The following is a 23,918-nucleotide window of genomic DNA, read 5'->3' as shown; positions in this document are numbered from 1 at the left end:
GTTGCGGACCATTTATTTTTCACAGCTTTTCAACCTGCATTGTAAATAAAAGCACAAAAGTCTAAATTTCATCTAAAAAGCTCCATATCCATTACTCAGAAAGCTTTCCCTTCATTAGCTTTTCCACTAAAAGGTTGTAGTACTAAAACACTCATAATAGAAGATTTCTTCCCGAGCACGCGTTGAAATAAAACAATTTCAAAATGTGCTTCGTTGTAATGTGTTTTATTTTACAAGAATTTTACCTGCTGGTATGTTTATTACAGAGGCAATTAAAACTTGCGAATTTCATTTGTTAAAATATAAATTTTCGTTATTTAATGATGTTCGTTTAATTTACAACTGATAGAAATGTTGGAAGCGGAAGTTAAATGTGATCTGATTTACTGTGATCAAATTTGAAACGTTTTGGTCAAGTTAAGATTATCCTAACCTAACTATAGGAATTGTGATAAGTAGAAAGATGTAGTATCTGTCTTTCCCTCTTATATATGAATGATTGTTTGCCTTCCTGAATAAAACTTCTTTCGTCTTGCTAATATTCTTTTGTCTCAACAACATTCATCAATTAGTTATGAAATATCAAAATTTGCTCTCCATTTCGAAAAGTAAACCATACGAAGTACCTACTTTATTATAATAATAAATAAATGTTTATTTATATACGAGTCGTTCCTTCCGTAAATTGTGTAAATGTTTAAATTTAAAGAAAATATAAGCTGAGCTAACAGAAGTACGGAAAAGTGTAAATAAATTACTAAATGTAATTATATTTTATCCGTGCATTTTCACGAGGTTTCCTACAAATGTTCCAATGGAATTCGAAATGGTTTAATTTTTTTTTAATAATATATGTTTGAGTAATGACGAAGAAAATATATAGTGTGTGCCAGCTGTTCCTCTTCCCGCTGTGATACAAACATACAGTCATTTCTATATCCCTTGCGGGTAGACAGAGCCAAGTCTTGATAAGACTGGTAATGTTATTTACGGTGTATTAAGCAATTGGCTAGAAACCTGTCTCGAGAATTTTTCTTCTGTCTTCCTAATTAGGAGTAAAGACGTGAACTGTCTGTGTATACAAAGCATTAAGTATTTTCTGAGAGAAAGATTTTTAAGATTAGTGCCAAAATAACCTGTAAAAATAGACTTCGTAATTCGTTCTCAGTCGTGAACTGACCTCCATTTGACACCTTGAACAACTTTAAGTTCATAAATCACTTATTATATCACCAAATAATTTCTACGTACATCCTGTAAAGCGAAGTTTCATTAATCAAGTTTCTATTACAGCTGTGAATGACTCTTTATATTCGTCAAACCATTTCGCACGTTTCTTTTAAGCCCAAGAGCTGTCATGTTATTTTGTAGCATCTATACTTACAAGAGAATATTATTTATAGAGTCGTTATGTCTAACGGGGTAGACTAAGTCTCGGAGTGAAGGAAATATTTACCTGCATGATGATTTAGAGATGACGGCAGGTTGAAAAAGAAATCCCAAAATCACACTACACAATATCGTAAAAGGAAACTAAAGTGAAGGCTAACAAACTTGCGATAATTCTGTTAATTACATCACTTAGCCATACAGCGAAATATGCTCTTTCAGTCTTTTCAAGACTGTTGGCTCTGTTTACCCCGAAAGGGATATAGAAGTTATTATACGATGATGACAAATACTACACATAAATTTTAATAAAATATGGCAACATTATAAATTAATTTTATAATTTACAACAGCATAAAATTCTAATTAAAATTTTGTGTGTTGCCCTAACTACACCTGAACGAATAATTAAACTTCTTTACACCGCTCGTTAACTCGGACTACAAAATAAGTAGGATACAGAAGAAATTAAATTGTAAGTCAATCGCGCAGTATGTGGTTAAATAGATATATCTAAATATACACGGGACAAATCACACAGATTAAGCTTAGTCCCTGAGTAAGCTTGAAACCCACAGCTTAGCCGCACTAATTTAACGCCACCTACAATGATATACATACTTACAGGTTTTTCTCAAATCCCACGGGAACTACAGTTTTTTCCCAGGATGAAAAGTATACCATGTCCTTATCAGGACTTTTAATTATATATTATACGCAAAACTTCAAAAAGATTGGTTCAGGAGATATCGCGTGAAGAGACAACAAACAAACAAATAAACTTTCGCATTTCTAATATTAGTTAGGATTTAAACCATATAAACGTAATTTGTACAACATTATGTTATGGAATAACTGTTAACTAAACAATTCGATATACTATAACAAAAACATAAATAGATATGTATGTTAGCTTAGCTAAACTACTCGTAGATTTGTGTGCAAAAACTATGGTTTGTTGAATAATTGAGAAAATTTACAAGATATGCACATAATATTTTCATCACATAACATTATACATAATACTACCGAGGACTATGTGTTTAATATCCTAATCCGTATGGGCTGATTGTGAAGCCACGAGGTTTGAAAGCCACAAACATATATGTGTGTGTGAAATGTTACTTAATTATAAAATATGCTAAAAATTATTAAGCGAACTAAAATCCTAAAGGGTGCACATGCACTTAATAATCTCCGCATTAGCACTGCCGGCTGCAGGCAGTCCCAAGCTTAACCGGTTCAGACCGGATTTTTCCACTTATTTGAACGCAAACATAGTAGTCTTATCTCTTACATTTTTCGCCTCTGAATTTATTTTACTTACACGACAATTTCTGCAGTCTTTTTCGTGCCAACATAATCTTTTTTTCCACATTTATCTTTGTGTATATGTGCGAACGATTTTCGTTCGTATATGTTTTTTTTTCTAACCGATGCTTTTTATATCGTACTTTGATTTCTTTTACCATAGTGGCTAAATACATAACTTGTATTCATGTACACAGAAAACATAAAAGATTAATTTAAAATATATGCTTATATTAAACGGGTGGGGTTTAGAAGAATGATGCAGGCTTAGATATGTATACCTTGTTTTGTATAACCTTAGCAGGCGGTCAAGTCTTAAAAAAATAATGTGCTAATAGTGTGTCTATTCCATCGGGAGGTCTGCTCCACATCGCTATTATAATTACTAAATTGAACTCAATATGTCGAAATCAATTCCACTTAGACTATTGACCTTATATTGACACACTATTAAGACATATATTTCACAGACTTTTACCAGAATTACAATATTCCACAAATTACCGTAGCCCACCGCATTGCGGGCAAATGTAAGGGATTTAGGTAATTATAGCTTGCTTATTTCCCAGGGAAATGTGCAAAATAAATCCGATTATTCTAGGCGAAAGGGAAATCCTGTGCATTTTTAAAACCCGGGTCAGTAGTGTTGGGAACGTGTAGAAATCTCGGATTATTACCAGTGAGCAGTTAGATCTGCGGCTTAAGTGACTGAGGTAAAGTAATTACATCCATTGTGTAAGGTTTTGCTGGAAATGTTGAAATGGTAAACCCTAATGCTGTTACTATTTCATCAATTTCTTTGCTAGCAGTAAATATATAAATTGAAATTGTAAAGAAAGATTTAATTTTACAGTTTTTTTCTTTAATTATTGTCGGAAGCGGATGTGAGTTTGTCTGCGACAGAGTAGGTCCCAAATACAAATTCCGGCCAGGATATGATGAGAAACCAAACTTCTTCTTATTGGCCTGGGTCTTGGATGTTCATATACATAAGTATTTATTATAAAATAAAGCATCCATGAGTTAGAATCTCGTAACAAGTTTCGAACTTATTAACTCAATCTGTGTAATTTGTCCCGAATGTTTAATATTTAGTAGCTCATAAGAATAAGAAAAAGATGGCAAATTATTATTCAACATAAAACATTCCTTGTATCTATTGATACAAGGAATATCTTCTAGATATCTTATTAGATAACTTCGCAAAAAATTAAAAAATCAAGGTAAAAGGCTCATACACTTAGGATCCTTCTTTGAGACAATAGGTTAGCAACATGACATACTCTTAAAATCTTAACTATATCATTAAGATATGTATAGCTATCCTAAAACGGCCTTCAGTTTTCGGGACTATTAACTTTATCTGCCTCATAAAATTGTTTGTTAAGTTAGGTACTACTACTACTACCAGGTTTACTTCGGGGCTAGCTCAATCTGTGTGATTCCGCATACTTATTTATTTACCGCACTTGTTCACAACGCATTCAAAGCCGTCCAAAATAAGTGCCAAATTCTTTTTGTTTCGGTTAATTCCTGTGAACAATTTCAGAATAGTTCGCTCCGTACAAAGAGGTGGAGGCAAATGTTTTTTTTTCTCCATCTTTCTTTGTTTCGGCAAAGCAAAGAAAATTAACTTTGAGTTGTTTTTTGTTCGGGTCCGCAGAACAATTCGAAAGTTCTTGGAAAAATACCTAATTTCAACAACAAACATGCGAAAATAACATATTAAGATGCCAAATAAGTTATCTTTTATTTAGAACTGTCTTGTGTATTTGGTTGTTTCGAGTATAGTTTGTTGTATACCGAGTGTTATTTTAGTAAATGTGTTGGAAACTATTATTGGAAAGGACAATAAAAATGACATTATATTCTTATATTGTATTTACGCGTATCAAACCAACCATTTATTCTTTTATTCCACATAAAGGAATCATCTGAATATCATTGGACTAACATCGCACACAAAAATATTTTCCGACTTCTAATAAGTATATATATTTTTCGCCCAGGCGCGCCGAACTAATATTAATATTAGCTAGATAATATAACTAGAACCTACCTAATATTTAGTAATATTACCCGGGCGCCCTGCGACGCCTTATTACAAAAAACAAAGAAATAAAATGCAAGAAGAGCTTATTAATTTTTTTAATTAATGAGTGTTTATTCTAAGTTCTCTACGACGAACTAAATTGTTTTAATTAGGAGTGAATAAAATTGTATTCTGAACAAAAACAGTTTTCTACCATACGGCGTTCAATGGGAACGCATAAGGCATGAACGAATAAAATGCGATCCAAGAAATAACCGATGGGTTTAAGGAATAAAAATAAAATTATAATAATACTTGACGAATTTATAAGAATTCCTAGAATTAAATATATTGCAGGTATCAAAACAATTGTGTGTTTCAGAAAAAATAAAACATTTACTTGATATAAATTTCCTTCTTACATGAGTACGAGTAAGTACGTAAAATTGTCATATCCAGTGATTTTAACTCTGACGAAGGCAAACGTAATTAGTATGCAGCCTCAAATATTACCAGACGGGCGTGCATAGGGTTAATTGATTCTATGTACCCACATTCGGTAATGACCCCGGTCAGAAAATAAACGGTTGCCTTCGCGGCCCCGGGTTAAAATGAAGGCATTTTCCGACACATTTCCGAGCTAATTTCAGCATTTAGGACGCTCGTGTGCAGCTCATTTTCTAGATTATTAACTTTTTAATAGTTCGGTTATATTGTCATGAGCTGTTATTACTTCATTATATTTGAATTCAGACCATTTTGCTCAGTATTGTTGGATACAATCTGTATTGCGTGTATATAGTGCTAAAAGCATTATTAACACTAAGAAACTGAAATACTAGTCCCGAACTTTACATACATACATATACTCAGATCTATGTCGCTTGCGGGGTAGACAAAGCTAATGTTCGGCTTAAGATGGATTTGAGATTCAAATAATGAAATGTTGCTAGCCCAGCGCCTACATGAAGAATCCCAAGTTTATTAGCCTTCCCCTTAGTCGCCTATTACGACATCCATGGGAAAGATATTTTCTCTATATGCCTCATAAATAGACTTGATATATGTATCATGTCTGACATTGAACTATTTAAACCACATGAATGTTGTAATTTTTTGAACTATGGCAACAACTTATCATTTTTCAAAGTAATTTATATATTTCCCAAAATTCCTTCAAGAACGGAAGTTAACGGGATTTAGAATATTTTTTAACTTCACTTTAATTGTCTTTCCACATCCACACTAATAATAAAGAGGAAAGATTTGTATTTTTGTATGTTTGTGTGGAATAAACTCAAAAACTACTGGTCCGATTTTGATAAAATTTGGCACAGATATAGAATAGACCTTCAAAAGTGACATAGGCATAAATTTGTTCTGAAATAAATTAGTTTTCAGGTAGAAAAATATGTCCACCCGTGCGAAGCCGGGGCGGGCCGCTATCTTTTATAAGAGTCTTATTTTTGTAACTTATTTTTTAAAATTGTTAATACCTATTGCGAATCCATCAATAAATCCCTATTATTATATAATATCAAAGATCCGAGAACAATCCGGATGATAAGCCAATTGCAGATGAATACAGCTAATTGTAAGAGCCTTGTTAACAGCGCAAATGGAACGGCGGCCATTGTTAAAACTTTATGATGGCGCCGTAGACTTAAAGATTAATGGAACCCCTCTTTTATAGCAGGGGGTTTGCGATTGCATCTTCAGTTGCGGTTCTAAGCTGAACCTCCGATAAAAAGTGACATATTAAATGTCGTGTAAAGATCTGACTTTCGCTGTTTCGCATTTTACTATGAAGTGAAGCGGTTCAGCGATAGTTTACCGCGCGATAAAAACGGCGTCGCGCGTGCCACGCTACGGCTGCTGGCTCAATTATTACTGCTTTTTTCCTACACTAATAGGAGATGAAGTAGTGCTCTTTATTTTGCCGAAAACATACGAATGTAAAGGTTAAAAGTTTGGAGGTCAGACGAAAACCACTCTGTTGAATTACTTTACTTATAAGGTAATTATATCCAGGTCATGATTTAGGTGGATCTTGATAGTAGGAAGAGAAGATACTCTGTTTCCAAAATGGTGATAATCACACTTATTTACAAAATAAAATTGGTTATTTCTTTAAGGCGATGGGTGGCTCCATAAATGCTACCCGAGCGAAGCCGAAGCGAGTCGCTAGTAACGTACATATATAGAATAAGCTTGAGGTTCTTATTTAGGCAATAGACTAGCAACCAGTCCTTACAGTCTTTTCGAGACTGCAAACTTGAGACATTCTATGTAAGTATATGTATGTATGTGTCCCTTATGTAATATCACAACAAATATTTTTCTTTCATTTTCTCCGTATCGTAGCTTCTAACGACGTTAAACTAAAATATTCCATTAATCTCCCCCCACCCCTTTAGTTCATTACTTGAACGCGCTCTAAAAATTCTTGGAAGCGTTCGTAATAATTTTTGTCTCCTCGAAATTTACAGGTCATTAACTTAAGACCAGGCATTTCAGGATAAACTTAAAATATAAAAGACTTTGTACTTATTTTAACTCTATTACTAAGGAAAATTAGAAGGATTAGAATATTCTGATCAGATCAAGTTGTCTTGGTCTGAATATAATTTTTTATTGAAAGTTTGAGTTCGATTAACCTCAATCTGCCTGATGGAAAGTGAACAGAGATTTAGGGTGGGTGTAAGGTACAAGCAAGCTTAAATATTCACTCTTAGAAGTGACCAAGTTGTGAGTGAGCGGGCGGATATAGCGAGGAGCGTTGAGTAGGGATATCTATTGCATGGTTTGAATCCCTATCCATGCTGTATTCGACGATAGAATGGTGCAGAGGGAAAATAGTAGTCTTCTATTTCTTCAAATAAATTTAAAATTTAACGAAAGCAATTTATCTTATATCAAGATTGTATAAAAAATTACTTGTTCTTACAGTAAGTACTTCTGAGTCTCAAGGATTCAGTTTCGGTTCAGTCACGATGATTCGAATGTTTAGTTTCCCTTACAAATTTGAAACTTAATTTGGAGTTAGCTCAGTCTTTATGATTTATCGTAATACCAACATCAATCCTATGATAATCCTGATTAAACTTGAAGGCCACCTAAAACTAAAATAATAAAACTTCTTTAAAAATCAGGTTTCAATTGAACAAATAAAATCATTTATTCCAATCCATTACGCTAGATAAAACAAATAAAAATCTATAAATTTAAATCCGTATTATCATGTAATACAGCTCGATGTTTTAACTCGCTAGCAACTTATCCGATAGTCAATAACATTGTTTTATTAAAAACGGATTAATACCGTGAAACGGAACGTTTTAACGTTTATTTTTTTTCCTTTTCGCTGGCGTACTGCGGGACACGTTACCAGGAATTCTTTTGTTTAACATGTTTTGTGATTTTCTAGTTTGATTTTACACAAAATCGAAATATTTTGCTTTAGGATTTAAGCTGTTTTTTTTTTTTGGTAAATAAAATTTGGTTCATTTTTTTTATCTTTTATGACTGAAACCAGTTTGAACTTCAATCCCTTCTGGAGGAGTAGGCATAGAGATTAACTGTAACCTTACCACGATCCTTTATTTACCTCTTTTGTCTCAAAATTTCTCCTGTTCCTCCAGTTTTCTCTTAGCTAAGCTAGACATATAAACTTGTGTTTGTTGAGACATGTCTCAACGAAAAAGGTTAATTTGACCGCAAATTTGCCTTTTCTTTAACACACTGAAATCGGTGGCTTCACAACACTATCCAGAACTGCACTGTGATAAAAACAGGCTATGCTTTTTGTGAAGTCTTGAAGGAGATTTCTTTTTTCTATTGGGATTAAATTATGGCTAGACTACAAATACAAAAGCCTGGCTTTACAATGTGTAAAGTCAGGTTTTGCATTTGTAGTCTAAAGAATCGAATCGATACTCGCACCAGTTTTTTTTTAAAGTAAAAAATGCAATTATTTTTTAATAAATTAAGTCAAAAGTAATAAGTACTGTATTTAAAATTAAGGAGTTAAATACAGTACTTACACCAAAGCGATCGGGTTTATGTCTACAACGCCATCGTTCTCGTTCTACGACGTAGATTCGTAGACGTGCTACGCCGTAGCTACCTGCCTTCGTAGCCAATTCTACATCTTAGATTTGAATGGCAATTCAAATGCATGAAAGAGTGGAAAGGCATTTTTCACTTTAATTTTTTACAATTTCTAATATTATTCTTGTCACTAGTTGGGTTTATATCCTCACCTCTTTGGAGAGTCTTTTTAATCAAGATCCAGAATTAGGTTAGTAGGTTCTTTAAAAAATTTTGGTTGGTCAGGTTCTTACAAAAAGGAACTCGCATCTGACCTCCGCAACCTTCGCAGGGGAACCTTACCCGTATTAGATCATGGTTACACATTCAGTTGGCAAAATGTGAATATTTCCTCACGCAACTTTCCCTCGTCGTCAGATCAGTTAGCATAATACAACAATATCTCTTTTCAGATTATAAAAAATTCCAATTATTCATTTAATTTTATCTTCATTTATTATTTAATTGAAGTTCGATAATTTCGGCTCAAATCACTCTGGTTTTACCATTTCTCAGAGTTCTTGGAATGGCCAAAACATTAATTATATTGAAGGCATTCCCCAATATTGAATTTGACGCCCTATTTCTTTCAATAACGTCTGTAAATTATTTCTCCTTAATGTTTTACCAATGAAATGAGTGTATTGAAAATATCTAATAAGTATTTATCCCTGAATGAGACCTTCGGCACTATTGACTCTGTTTAACCCGAGAGAATGAAAGCGTAATATAAGTATGTATTTTTGTATTTGACGCTAGAAAAATACTTAATAATAATTTACACCGAAACATCACGATGATCTTTCAACTCGATAGCAACATCCGTTGGAAATAATTTTCATAATACAAAAATAAATACTTTTTAAATTACAATTATCTCTCATAATATTGCTAGACAGAGACAAAATTATTCCATTTGCCACTATTTTATCAAACTTTCAGTCAGAGATAAATTAAACAATAACTTAGTTTAAAAAAAAATATATATATATAAAATAAACCTCTACTACAAACTGTACTAACGACCGTTCTCTATCAAAACGAGAGGTAAATATTTCCAATTCCAACAGAAATTCAATAAAATCCAATTCTGTGGACGCCTATACTGAGCGGAGGGATTTCTAGGAATATACGCTTCTATTGAATGTATTGAATAGCCTGGATGACCTGGCAGACAAGGTCAAAAGTCAATTTGACCAAAACATGAGCCCAGGTGTTCTATGACGTGCAAAAATATTTACAGGTTAACTCGAAATATACACATATTTTAAACTTAGTTTAAGAATAAGTTGTAATTATGATATACTTAGCTGTTAACCACGACTCCTCCGCTATAAAGCGACATATGTGTGACCAATAGTTTGCAATCAATCTCAATAAAAAAGTTGACCACTTAGAGGTGTTGGCGTTGAAAAATTAAATTTTAATTCAATATTTGAATTGAACCAAGCCGAACACATCTAAAAAAACCGCATTGAAATCGGAGCAATAGTTTTAGCGTGATGCTAGTACAAACTTACAGACAGACAGGCAGATATTCTAGAATAATAAAATATCTCGCTCAAAAGATATGTAGTTTGTAGGTTTATATTTTAGCTAGGATTATTTATTTTAATTTTCTTTAATTAGTTTTATTAAGGATTTTTTAATTTGATCATGATTGATTTAAACTATAAAATGAAAATGTACTTAGCCTATATACAAATAACAAATTACTACCAAGTTTAGGTTTAGTTCAGAAAATGGAAATAAAATTTGCAATAAACCACTTCTGTTAGCGAGCGGCTACACCAACAAAAGCTTTTTAAACATAACTAAGAAAATTAATAGTAAAAAAACGTTATATCTTTATCTTTACGGAATTTGCCTTGATCAATAAACATTTCACTAGTAGCTAACACTGATCAAAAATTAATTTTGATTAGTAAGTCCGTTTCATAAGCTTTCGTGCTTAGGACGGTCTCCAAGCAATTTGTACTATAGCCGTAAATAAGAACCAATCTGAAGATGGCTCAATCTCACTGAATGCTTTAATTTATTTATTTTCAAAGCCTCTCAAAGAGTCCGTGTAGTGATTGCAACATTAATGGAAGATTTTATTCTGATTGGAGCCTAAGGGCCAATGGATTGGAGTTAAGCAAAGAGTTATAAAAATCGTTCCTTCATAATACTTCGTAAGGGAGACTTACTTACTTACTCTAGGACTATACCAAAAAATCATTTAAAGTCGAACTAACACACTTTTCTAGCTAAATATAATTAAACACCATGACGTATGGGTTTCAGACAAAAAATCGGCGGAGTGATGGGATCTCTGAAACTAAAGGTGCCGGATTCGACCCCCGATCAGGTTATGATGGAAAATATTTTTTTCTGATTGGCTTGGGCCTTGCATGTTTATTTATTTAAATTTGATTAACACTATCATTGACCTAGTATCTAAAAAATAGGCCTCATACGTACTTTGGGCCTAACTCAATCTGTGTAATTTGTCCCGTATGTATTTTTACAGGTATTGAGATTGTCAAACCAAACATTGTTATTTCCGAGTCGTTTCGTGTTTCGTGTCGTACTTTTTCTACCCTCTAATCACGAAATCCTGTTTTTATTTTGTGCGAATCAACACGAAACTGCGTACAACGTAACGGTTTTATCCAGTTTCGATAAATAGTAAGCTTTTCGCTGTTGGTAAAATTGAAAATGTAGTAGTTCTAGATTATGTATTTGTAGATTACGTATTTATAGGTATATATACCTTTATTCTTGTTGACAATTTGGGACACTTTGTGATGAAATCATCAATCTATCAATATTATCTTTCAGAGAACTCATACACACAGACAGACAGACACACTCAGGCACACTTATAACCCATTAATATAGAAGGTTATTCGCCGACATTCGGTCTTCTTTCACCACTTTCAATTCCTATAACTTTTAAACGGATCAACCGATTTTGATCAAACATGTCACACTCGCACGTAAATTACCTTTAACCAAAAAAAACTAAATTGGAATCGCTTCATCGGTATGTGAGCTATGATGCCAGAGACAGACACCTCAAATTTGTAATAACTCTCTTTTCCGTCGGGGGTTATAAGAATATTTTCATGGGTTATTACATGCGGCGCCTTAACTAGCTAAGTACGTAAAGGAAAACAACTTGAAAGTATTTGCGTGTTCACATGGAGTTTGCAATTAATCATGAGTTGCCCCTCTCCCCCACCAGGGGCGCCACTGTGCTGTTTAATTGGAATACTTTGGAAATTAGGAATACCTGCCTTACATTTACAAGTACAATATACCTTTAGTAAATTTGACAGGAAAGGACTTGTTTTTTGCCTTTAAAAGTTCTATGCAAATCAAGAGAGAAATGTATAATAAAAAAAATATATAATAATTGTAATTTTTTGCGTCTATGTTCGTTCAACATATTCATAAAAAATACAGTATGATTTTATATGTTCTTATACGCAAATGAAACCTTTTTAATATTTTTAATTTAAATTTCACTGCGTAATAAAGTTAAAATAATGTACCGCGAATTCCGTAAAAGCAAGAACAAACGCATTACATATTCAAAGGCTTGTAACGTAAATGTAAACAAAACACGCGTACATAATAAATTTTGCGTTCCGTCATACGTACGGCCATACAACCCTCAATTTTATTAACAGTACCACCAAGATTTGGATTTATAATAAAAATAATGGAATTAAGTCATATTCAATTCAAAATGCTGTCTCTTTTCATACCAGCATTCAACAAACAGGTCACTTTAATTTCACCTTATATACTAAGTATACACAGATTGAGCTTAGCTATTTAAAGAACTAAAATATAAGTGAAATATAAGTTAAGTGATGAGGGCTGAGATGTTTAGTTCAAAACCTAGTGCAATATAACATATGAACACAGAAACTTTACGTTAAAATTGTGGCACAGAAAAAAAAATGTCTATACATACACACGTATTTATCATATATGCCATACACGATAGACAAATCCAAACATTAAAGAAATCGAAGGCTGCGCGTCAAAGAAATTACGTACACACATATAACCACGTTTTTATCTCTCATAGAGTAGACAGAGCCAACAGTCTCGAAGAAGAAAGGCCACCTTTTATGTCTTATGTTATTTTCAAAGAAATTTCATAATTTAACTGATTTATAATTTTACTATACGTGAAAGAAAAGTTAAAATCACAGTATCTATAAAAACGAAACCCGACCGAAGCCTAACTATAATTATCATATATGAAGATTAACATAAATATTATATACACAAAAATAAGAGAAAATATAAAACAACGAATTATTTTTATATGTATCTGACTGCTTAGACCAAATGTGGCTTTGGTAGAAGAGGATTCTCTTGAGATGGAAACTAAATAAAATCCTGATGATGAAGCCTTTACAATTCACGAGTGAAGTTAGTGAACGTTTGGACGAAATGTTTGCAATAGCTGTCTGTACAGAAATTACAGCGTCGTCCCAGCGGTTCAGACGGTATGTTCGCATAGGAACTTACATTTGTCCTCATTTTTTATAAACTACATGCATAAGGGTACGCTCAATAAAGCATTTTATATTTACACTTGAAAAATGCCGTACATATATGTATTTATCATTTAATGTTCTTTTGTTTTTTTTTTTTGGTTTATAAGTTTGTGCCTTTTTTATTTAGGTACCAAATTTCAACTTTTTACGCTTAATAGTTTTGGCTGTAGAATGTCCTCCAGTCAGTCATTGAGTAACGCAGGTATTTTATATAATTATGAGTTTAAATGTTATATTTATATTTTGAACCGACTTCAAAAAGGTGGAGGTTCTCAATTGAACCGATTTTTTTATTTTAAATTGTGATTAAACAAAGCCCATAAAGATTTTCCGTCAGGCGAACCCATATCACTAAATTTCTTCCCTAGTCTAGTCAAAATGTAAAATGGGATCAAATGTCTGAAGCTCAAATGGAACAAACCAGTGAGTGGGTGGGTCCTGACCTCGTTTGATACTCATTAAGTCGCCTCACCGCTTAATTTTTAACTTAAGTGAAAAAATTTAGTGAATTTCGCCAGTTCTGCGCCGCTGTTAGTTAAATTTTAAGGGTAAATATTTGTAGCCGAGGCATGTTTGCTGTTGGTTACGTACGGAAGGTTTGTGCTTCATTTTTTACAATTAGTGATTTATAATTCAATTAAGTATTTTTATGTGCTTATTGTAAAGAAGTTTTAATTTTTTTTTTGTCTTATGTTTAATAAATTTGGAATAATCCAGGAATTAGCAGGACAAGGAAGGCGAGATTACGTTAATATATTATTAATAAATAAATAAATCTCACATATTGATTACGTCGATAGGATATCTACAACAAAACATCGATACAGTCGACTGGTAGAGAATGCTTAATAGAGTTCAATTAGATAAACGTCATAATTTCTTATTTTTCTCTCATGTTTCAGGTACTAAGAATAATCTCTGAAAGGCGGATAACTACTCGTATAAGTAAGTACATACACTCTATATACAAGGTCTGTGTTTTTAAAAATTGCATTATAATAATTGTTCTCGTCTTAGAAATATCTTTCGAGTAAATATTAAAAGCAGTTGCCGGAAAACTAAAGTTTTCATAGTTTCTTCAACTGTAAGCTTTGCACTATTTCAACATACAGTAAGAAGTCTTAAAACAAAATTAAAAGTAAGTTAGTTGTAAGCAAAAGTCTACGTTTTCGACTAAACCCAAGAAACTTGGCACATAAAGGACCTACTGTGTTTTGGTTTTCAACAGATTTCTTAACAGTAAGAGCCGGTTTCATTAAAAAAAACAGTTCTTTAAACTTAAAACATGGCTATATCGATTCTTTTTATTGATTTCTTCATATTTGGATAACTTTACCTCAGATTACCTAACTTATAATGTATCACGGTAAAAGCTGCGATATATGAATGTGCCTATTCCCTTACTCGCCAATTACGACATCGTGGGACAGATATGGAATTATTCTATTCTTTCAAACTGCACATTGACGATTGATTGGGATTATTAGTAATACCCACATGAAAATCCTTTCAGCAGTTTCTACAAAATAATGCCAACAGGCAAACGCTTCTTTTTTAATAATATATGTATCAGATTACTTAAATTATTAATCCTCTTACAAATTGCTTAAGTTTCCACTAAATAGGTCAATGTAAACTCGCTTTTTATGTAACAATCTCGGTGTAGTGTTATGAATTTTTAAGGTATAAACAATAGCTTGACTTATTAAAACTTTTTTGTAGCTTAAAAATACTAGTGCTCACAAAGTCGGTAAGGTAACTTTGTTCACAAAGTGTAATAAAAATACAACAACACCAATCAAAACTTTTAACGAATGTACTGTTGCTCAAAAACCTTTATTTTATTCGCCGTTTTATTGTTACTGTGAGTGTTTCAGGTACTGGTTAATATTTATACATACATAAGTTTATGATCATGTCTATAACCCTTATGGGCTAGACAGAGACAGTCTTGACTGAAAGGCTATGTACAGCTGTATAGTTTAATGGTGAAATTGAGATTTAAATAGTCAAACCCAAGTTTATTAACCTTTGTCTTAGTCGACTTTTACGACATCTATGGAATATACATACATGTGAACATTAATTTTGATTGAGATTCCATTTTATATATTAGGCTACATGATTTGGGCTTTGGAACCGCCATAGAATTATGGATTCAAAGTAAGTAAATAAATAAAAAAAAAACAAATATAATACATAAATAAAGAGCGAAATAGGAAGTTATAACCATAAGTAGCACTTGCATATTTTTCGCTAAATTACATGTCATATAACACTCTACTGAAATACGGGCTTAAATTAACCAACCACCAACTGAGTCGTAAATTAAGCAGTGCTGTAGAAACTCGTCTTAAAGCCACAAATCTGGGTAATGAATCGTATAATAAAACATTTACACGTACGGACTGTAATTGCGAAACATTTAAGGTAAAGAAATAAAAGTTCAATATGGGTCCAGTCCACCAGTCTATATATATATCTCTTGTAATTCTACAAAGGCATAAACAGACAACATTTCAGCTTTCTAGCATAGCTAACTAGCATACAATTTGATGTAAGACAGACAGGCTTAGTAATAGGATCCCGTTTTTACCATTTAGATACGAAACCTTATGACATTACAAATAGAAGAAGAAATAACATGATTTTTAATATTCAGGCTAATGATATGAGAAAAGTATAAGTTAACATCTCCAGAAATTTGATTGCAGTTTCTATTTGTTTTAAACTCTTTAGTCATCTCCTGCGATCTAAAACTATGTGTTCAAACTATTAAAGATATCACTCATAAACGATTTTACCTCTGCAGACTCGCCGTTTTTCATTTAAACTAATCTTCGTATTACGAACACATACAAAAATACTATTTTTAAAACAGGTACGGTTGCCTCTTAATGAAAAAGGTTTAATGGTAAATATTTTTTACGAAACTAAAAAAAATCGCTTATGTAAGAACTACTGCAACTGCAATCAACCTTGTATACACCTGGGATTTAACATCACTTACATAAGAAGTTTTCGTGACATGTTGTGTACTATGCCATTTTTTAATTTTCTTATAATCGTTAAAACAAAAACTTAAGAAAAGCTGTAATTTTTTTTCATTATTTTCAATGTTAAACTCAGTCATAATACTAGAAGATATAACAGTAAGTTTAGTTTCTTTTCAAGACTGTCTCTGTCTTACCCGCAAGGTGTATGAAGCGATTGTATGTATGTATTCTGTGAAAAAATTGAATAACTTTTAGGCAGTCGTTTGATACTTTGACAATTTTGCAACAGTATTTAATGCCATACACTTAAGTCACAGTCTCCGCAATTCTCAGTCAGAGACGAAGCGCTTCCATTCTACACAGGCACCTAAGATTTTCAGTAAAAGCTGCAACAAACTTGGTTTAAGTCGCCAATACAAACTTAGCAACCCTGCAACCCCCACATTTTAAATTAAGACCACGAACGAGATTACACCTAATCTTATTACTCTTAGTACAAAGCGGAACTCAATCTTGCTGCACCACCGTTTGTCGAAAACAAATTTCATCCGTTTTGCATTTCTCATCAAATGTACTGAATGGGTAAAGGATAGGCTCCCTTTGTGGTGACTGCTTTGCGTGGAGATAGGGTGTGGTCGCAGTTACAGCGGTGCTTTTGCTAAAGATTAAGGCTGCACTTTCAATTGTGGAATGATAAATTCAATCTATTAATAGTCAAAGGAAAGCCGAATAAAATTAGGATTTCTTGTTTTTTTAGGTAATGAGCTAACAATCTATCACTATATCTGGATTTAAATTCTGTCCAGTTAAACATGGTTCTCGAGAGCCAAGAGATTGTGTGTGCCAGGTAGGGATACAAAATAAAATTTATTGACGGCTAACATCTCACAAACTTTCTCATTGCTACATTATTACATTATTTATTTGATAAATAAAAACAACTTTCTCATCTAACACCACACCCCATTTTAGAGCTGCATAAAAACGCTAAGTCAAAGTGGAGCTCCGCCTTTTCTGCAATCTCTTCGGTAGGTTAGGCTTATGTCTGTAATGCGAGATATAACTTTTGCGAGTGACTTTGAGATGTCTTACTGACTGAATCCGATTAAGATGTAATATCTTATTTTAATATATTAGTATTATTAATATAATAGTTTCAGCTGCCGTCAGAATTTCCAAAAATCCTATAATAAATGGTTCTTATTAAGTGTTTGATTGTTTTGTATAAAATTGAATCCATCAATTATGTCACCCAATTACTTAAGCTCTTACTTAACCAATCACCAAGCCAATCAGAAAAGCTTTTTCGTTATGACCAGATTAGTATACACTTAATTCTGGAAAGTAATCTCAAAATAGATGCAACAACTAGTTTACATTAGACTAAATAGTAATGAATTTCAAATTGCAAACTATTAGAGGCCAAAGCGAATCCCGTAATTTGGAGTAACCATGCTGAAATCTGATAATTTCTGCTAATTCCAGTTCACTGCAATTTGCATTCACCAGGCTCTGATTACCTGGCTGTAAAATTAATGGTATCACTGAAGTTTGGATTAGTAATAGGATTAATAATGTTTAAGTTTAGTCAAGAAAGATATATGATCACCCTCTTAACCTTAGTCCCGGTTGGGTCCTCATTTCTACGGAAAGAAAACAAGTTCCACCTGTGAAGACTGAAAAATAATTTAAAGGAAATAAAAATAATAATGAGACAGATTTGTTAAACAAAAAATCTAGTACGCGTGACTTGACCTTTCACCTGATTTGGTATACATTTGTCTTGGCCTCCTCTTCCACTTACTTTTACTTCTCACTACGAGTACTACCAATTCATATTTACTTGACATAAGTAAATATTTAGGCCTGAATAATTCCTAAATCAACCTATTTTTTTCAGCTGACGAGATTCCCCTTTTCATGTCACTCAACTTCACACGAGAATACTTCATACTTCACGTCCTTATTTTCACCGCGTTTATGCCTTTTCGAGGTACTAGTTTTTTTATCCTTATATCGTCTTTTAACAAGAAATTTATTCTCAACTTCATCATTTCGGAGCGCAGCCTTAAAAATATTGTATAGATAGACAGAATACCCTATATTGCACATAAAATTAGAGTGGTTTTATAAACCAACAAAAGCAACAAAGCGTGTTGTAATTTCTGTTACTACTATATTCTTCACTTAAAGGTAAAACACAAAGATGGAGAGATGGAGGAATTTACTTAGCCGAAGTTGGGTAAAGGCAAGTTCTCCACAAAGACTTTCTGTCTAAGACCTTCTTACTTGATAAGTAATTGCTTTGGTTCAGTATTGATGCTATTTTGTAGCTAACATAGTTGCTGGACAGCTGGAACTAAGATTTATTGGATGCAACGAGTCGATTTAATTCGAAAACAGATACTCTTTGGATATACTAGATATTTAGGAACGGATTAAATTAGGAACGTCCTGGTAAAAATCTGGTTAAGAGAACCCTAAACCGATGAACTTGCATGAAGCGAGTGATGAAAGATATACCTACATATTATTAAAGTGATTAAATCGGGATCGCCCTGCCTAGTCAGGTCGTGAGTACCCCAATTCGTTGAGCGTGCATGAGGTGAATGGGAATGAAGCGATGGTCATGGCAAGTGGAAAGACGAAGTTTTTTTTTACCTGTCCAGGAAAGTAGGATGTTCTTCTGTATCCAGTACCTACTTACTAGCAATGTGGTTCCCTATACTATGGAAGAGGCCACAGAATTTAAAATACCACTTCGTAATAGAACCACTTCATCTTTTAATGTTCAACAAGGCAATAATAGCAAACAAGCTTTCAACTTCACTTGGCAAGAATCATGTTCAAAGCTTGGTTTGGTTCCTTTCCCTTAACGTTGGCACCGTATAGTTTTGGTGATGTTGAGTATCATATAACTAACTGGTTTCTGGTTTCAAGGTGTTTCCACCCTTAGAAACATGTAAATCGTGTGTATCTTCCTCTTTCTATGCGTGTTTTTTTGCACCTTTCACCACAATGCTTCAGGGCCTCAAGTCAACTTTTCCTTCCACTTTGTCCGGTTCGCGTCGTCTGCAACGTCAGGCTATTATTTCTTCAACCAGCCCCTTATACTTGGCCCTGGCGGAGGTTATACCTGGCCCTGGCGGAGGCGCATACCTATGTTCTGTGACAAAAGATTCCTTGTTTCCCAAGGAAACATACACTAGAAAGATGATTATACTCAGACTCATTAGTCAGCAATGGGCGTAAAGCTCACACGATAACATTACTTATGAAATATTGGTTATTATATTTAAACTATGCGTTATAATATATGTAATAAGTTGAAGGCCAAGTACTGGTAAGTGGCATCCGAACTAATGACCGGGCAGCATTGAACTTGAAACTAAAACTCGCTCCAGCTACTCTGTCGTGGCAAGATTTGTATGGATAAGACCCGCATGTAATTTGATAGCAGTAAGTTGTTAGAGAGTAACAAACATACATAAAATCAAACACTGTCCCCGGGGTATGTAAAGACTGATACTTATACGATGTACTTATTTCGCTTCGTCCATATTCGTCAGTCTCTTCAAGCAAGCTCATCGGTTAAAGCTAATCTGGACAGGCAACCTCAACGTCAAATTACTTTTCAACAGGACGTTTTCGATTTGATCAAGAAGATTCCATTTTCCAGAAAGCTGAACGTGGCCTATAGCGGGGTAGACAGAGCCAACAGTCTTGAAAACTGTTTTGTCTTCAAGACTGTTGGCTCTGTCTACCCCGTAACGGATTATATGTATGTATGTATGTATGGATGTGATTATATGTCACATTGTCTTTGTATATTATTGCTTAGTTAGCTAGTTCATTAATCCTCTCCGCGTGACCAAACTATCTAAGCATTCCATTTTCTATTCCTATCACTAAATCATCTTTCACATAACAATATTCCCATATCACGCTATTCCTTATCCTGTTACACGAATTCCAATCAATTTCACCAATACACGTTTAATATATACCTATAGTTGATTGTAGATAAATAAATTCTTTCACTTGCTAAACTCTTTCTTATTTTTAAGTATCCATAATATTCTTTCTACAGTCGTAGTCCATTACACGTTGGTACCGAAGCGAGACAGCCCCTGTCCCCTCCACCCCCTCCCATTAGTCGTAGACGCACTCGTATGGAACATCTTCCTGTGTCCTTTCCTATTTGAATATATCAGCGCACAGAGCAAATGTATGACGTCTTCTCTGCTCTGTGACGAACCCTTTGTGACAGTTAACGTGTTCATTTTAATAATAGTGCTGTGTAATGTTAACTTTAAAGAAGTTAGGTCCTTTATGTCGTACTCATTTGTTTTTGGTCACATACCATACCAATAAAGGTCACTTTTCCCCCTATATCCTAATGACTTATGATTATTAATAACTTTTCGATTACTACTGTAACAAACTTCATGTCTATGGAATCACAAAAGTACAAAAACTATTTTTGCTGTTTCTACAAAAAATATCTACATATTATATTAAAAAACCTCTCAGTTGTATTACTTGTTTAAAAATCGTGATATTAACAAATTATTCATTTATTACAAACCAATTACAGTAACTATAGGTAAATATTTGTCGTAAAGGTCTATCATCTTATTAACCAGCATTTTAAAAAGGTGACGCCGCTACGTGACTACGCGTTGCGACGGCGACCTTTGAAAATGTTCGCCTTATCATAAATCAAGTTTTATAGTGCTTGGGATAGGTCGGGCACGAAGTATCGGATATTCAAATTTTTGCCGCGTTTTGAACGTTTCAGCAACCCCGATACGTAGGGTTGGCAACCGTCACTATTAAAATAGGAAAATGATTTTTTAATTGAAACTTGTCGTTAAATGCTACAGTGTAAGAAATTTCGGTTCTTTTTTTTCTGTGATATTTAATGTTGAAATTCTTAAAAAACTACTAATTTTGAAAATTATATTAAAGATGCCGTGTGGTTCCTGGCACCAATACTAAAAAGAATAGGACCGCTCCACCTCTTTCCCATGGATGTCGTAAAAGGCGACTAAGGGATAGGCTTATAAACTTGAGATTCTTCTTTTAGGCGACAGGCTAGCAACCTGTCACTATTTGAATCTCAATTCTATCATTAAGCCAAATAGCTGAAAGTGGCCATTCAGTCTTTTCAAGACTGTTGGCTCTGTCTACCCCGCAAGGGATATAGACGTGACGATATGTATGTATGTATGTATATTAAAGATTCTATGTATGTATCTACCTAATCTCATGGTAATCTACCCGTCGGCTCTAAAGTTGTCGTCTTACAAACCTTCATATACACTCAACTCATATAAGTTTTTAATATATACATACATGTAATCACGTCTATATCCCAGGCGAGGTAAATAGAGCCAAATAGTCTTGAAAGTCCCAATGAAAGAATTGAGATTAAACTATTGACACGTTCTAGCCCATCGAGTAAAATAAGGTGGTGACGTTCTATCCCTTAGTCGCCTATTTTTCGCCATCCCATCCATAGGGAAGAGTTGGAGTGGTCTTATTCTTATTTCTATTGGTGCCGAGAACCATACGGCATTAGGTTAGATAATTATTTAATAATTTAAATGATTTCAAAGTGTACATTTTTTCACCTGGTTCATTTTGCAAGATAAGAAAACTTAAACAAGGTAAATTGAATTAACTTAACTAAAGGTATCAAAATATTCATAACAAAACATTTGCGAGTTGGCAAAATTTAAATAATTATATGTTGTTGGCAACCCTATACTACCTTGCATTCTGATGATATTGGAATGCAAAAATCTCGATATTTATTTTCTGTGTTTGCGTTTTTAATGGAAATTGAATGGAAAAGTGAAAAATGAAAATCGTGCTCCTCTTAGATCTTTGAGTCGTACAAAAATACTGATATCAAAGCCAAAGGAAACTGGAAATATCTTTGAAACTAACAATATTTTCTGCTTTTTATACAAACCTTTAGAATTCTATTTACTGCGCTTGAAACTATCAATGTAGCCTTTTGATATTTAGATCGGAATACAGTGAAAATTATTAAGAGGTTGAAATAATTGTATTTATTCAGTCGTGATTCAAGTAGTTTATCTGGATATCAGTGTGTTTAACAATGACCACAACAAATGAAGAAAGTAGGTAGTTGAGGTTGGTATGTAGGTGGAGTTCTGGCATCAAGCCACAACCAAACTTTCTGGGATATTTAATTTAATTTTTCTTTTTGTTTTTATATGCCAAATGTACACTTTGTTTTCAATGTTTAATTTAAATTAATTATGATGTGTTGTTATACCACTAAACATGTATGATGTAGAACAAAGTTCTTTGCCTGAATAAAATGAGATATATATTTTATTTGTTTAGAAAACTAACAACCGTTTACTAAGTAAGCGCAATTAAATTAGCAAAAATTTAAATATCGCATTTTGTTCAAGTGCATTCAATTTTGAAAACTGTTTGAAATTCACATGAGCAAAGGAAAAGAGCATGTAATTTGGAATACACAATACGCTAAATGTACTTGGACGACCAATGACGTGATGTAAATACTTGTACAATATTCTATATAACACACTTGTTATATTTCTGATACCTATTAGGTTTTACTATAAGAAAAGTCTATCTTCGATTTAATAAACCCTACTCGATTTAAGCAATGCCTTGATAGTAACGCTCGCCTGTTTTTATTAACTCTTTTGGTATATATGTAGGTACACCACGTTCTGATCATGCGACAATATGGCGATCATAATGACTTACGCACTCATAAAAACGTAATTAACAGCTTCATACTCATTACTTAATATACTACTTAAAAATACAAAATACATTAAAGTAATTAAAAAGAATTGAAGCACGTTTCAGATATAAAATGTGAAAAATTATCAAGTTCAGTGAACAAAGTGAGTGACAAAAATTTCTGAATAGGTGCTGAAAAACCTCCCGGAGTTTAGAACGCTATCTCCGCTAAACAGTCAAAGGGTTTGGAAATGCGCAGCTTCTCGCTACTCCGATGCACTTCTATCGATATGCAGCCATCCGGAACTCTGCCGTGCTGCTAGTTTGCAGTTTTTCGTGTACCATTGACAGAGCCATGCGAGTTTTAAAAAGTTCACTGCAATTGGTGCAAATTTTAATTGAAAATCGAGACTGAATGGGAATAGAAAATTTTATAAAAAAAAATACTAAATTTTTAACTAGTTCCTAAAGTTTATACATAAGTACATATATTTTTGAATAGTTACTAATTTTCATATAATGATTAATTTTCATCATATCAAATGTTATTTGATATAATAGAAATTAATCGTTAAAAAAGGCAAACCACTAGGTTTATACGTTTGTTTAGGATAGATACATACAAAAAATCACGTATTTATCCGTTACCGGGTGGACAGAGCCAACTGTCTTGAAAAAACTGAAAGCTTACGTTCAGCTTCATGGCTTAAAGATTGATTCAAATAGTGACAAGTTGCTAGCCCATCGTCTAAGAGAAAATCCCAAGCTAAGAAGCCTTTTTCC

At 33.4% G+C, this 23,918-nt stretch overlaps 1 protein-coding gene across 16 annotated transcripts in view; it reads left to right on the top strand.

The window, feature by feature from the left end:
* The window catches only part of LOC106135600 (brain tumor protein), a 342,528-nt gene that overhangs the window by 188,747 nt on the left and 129,863 nt on the right, over window positions 1-23,918 (top strand). For 8 of the 16 annotated variants that reach the window (XM_060950285.1, XM_060950278.1, XM_060950275.1 and 5 more), the window contains one exon: window positions 14,286-14,328. The exons of 7 other annotated variants lie outside the window; for them this stretch is intronic. The gene's annotated coding sequence lies outside the window, so the exon portion shown is untranslated. Of the gene's footprint in view, window positions 1-14,285; window positions 14,355-23,918 lie in introns of all 16 variants that reach the window. One more of the 16 variants, XM_060950284.1, reaches the window with a different exon arrangement.

The sequence above is a fragment of the Amyelois transitella genome, chromosome 21 (genome assembly GCF_032362555.1).
Source record: "Amyelois transitella isolate CPQ chromosome 21, ilAmyTran1.1, whole genome shotgun sequence".
In the NCBI taxonomy this organism is placed as follows: Eukaryota; Metazoa; Arthropoda; class Insecta; order Lepidoptera; family Pyralidae; genus Amyelois; species Amyelois transitella.
Note: the sequence above shows the minus strand (reverse complement) of the source record. Positions and strands in the feature narration are given on the sequence as shown.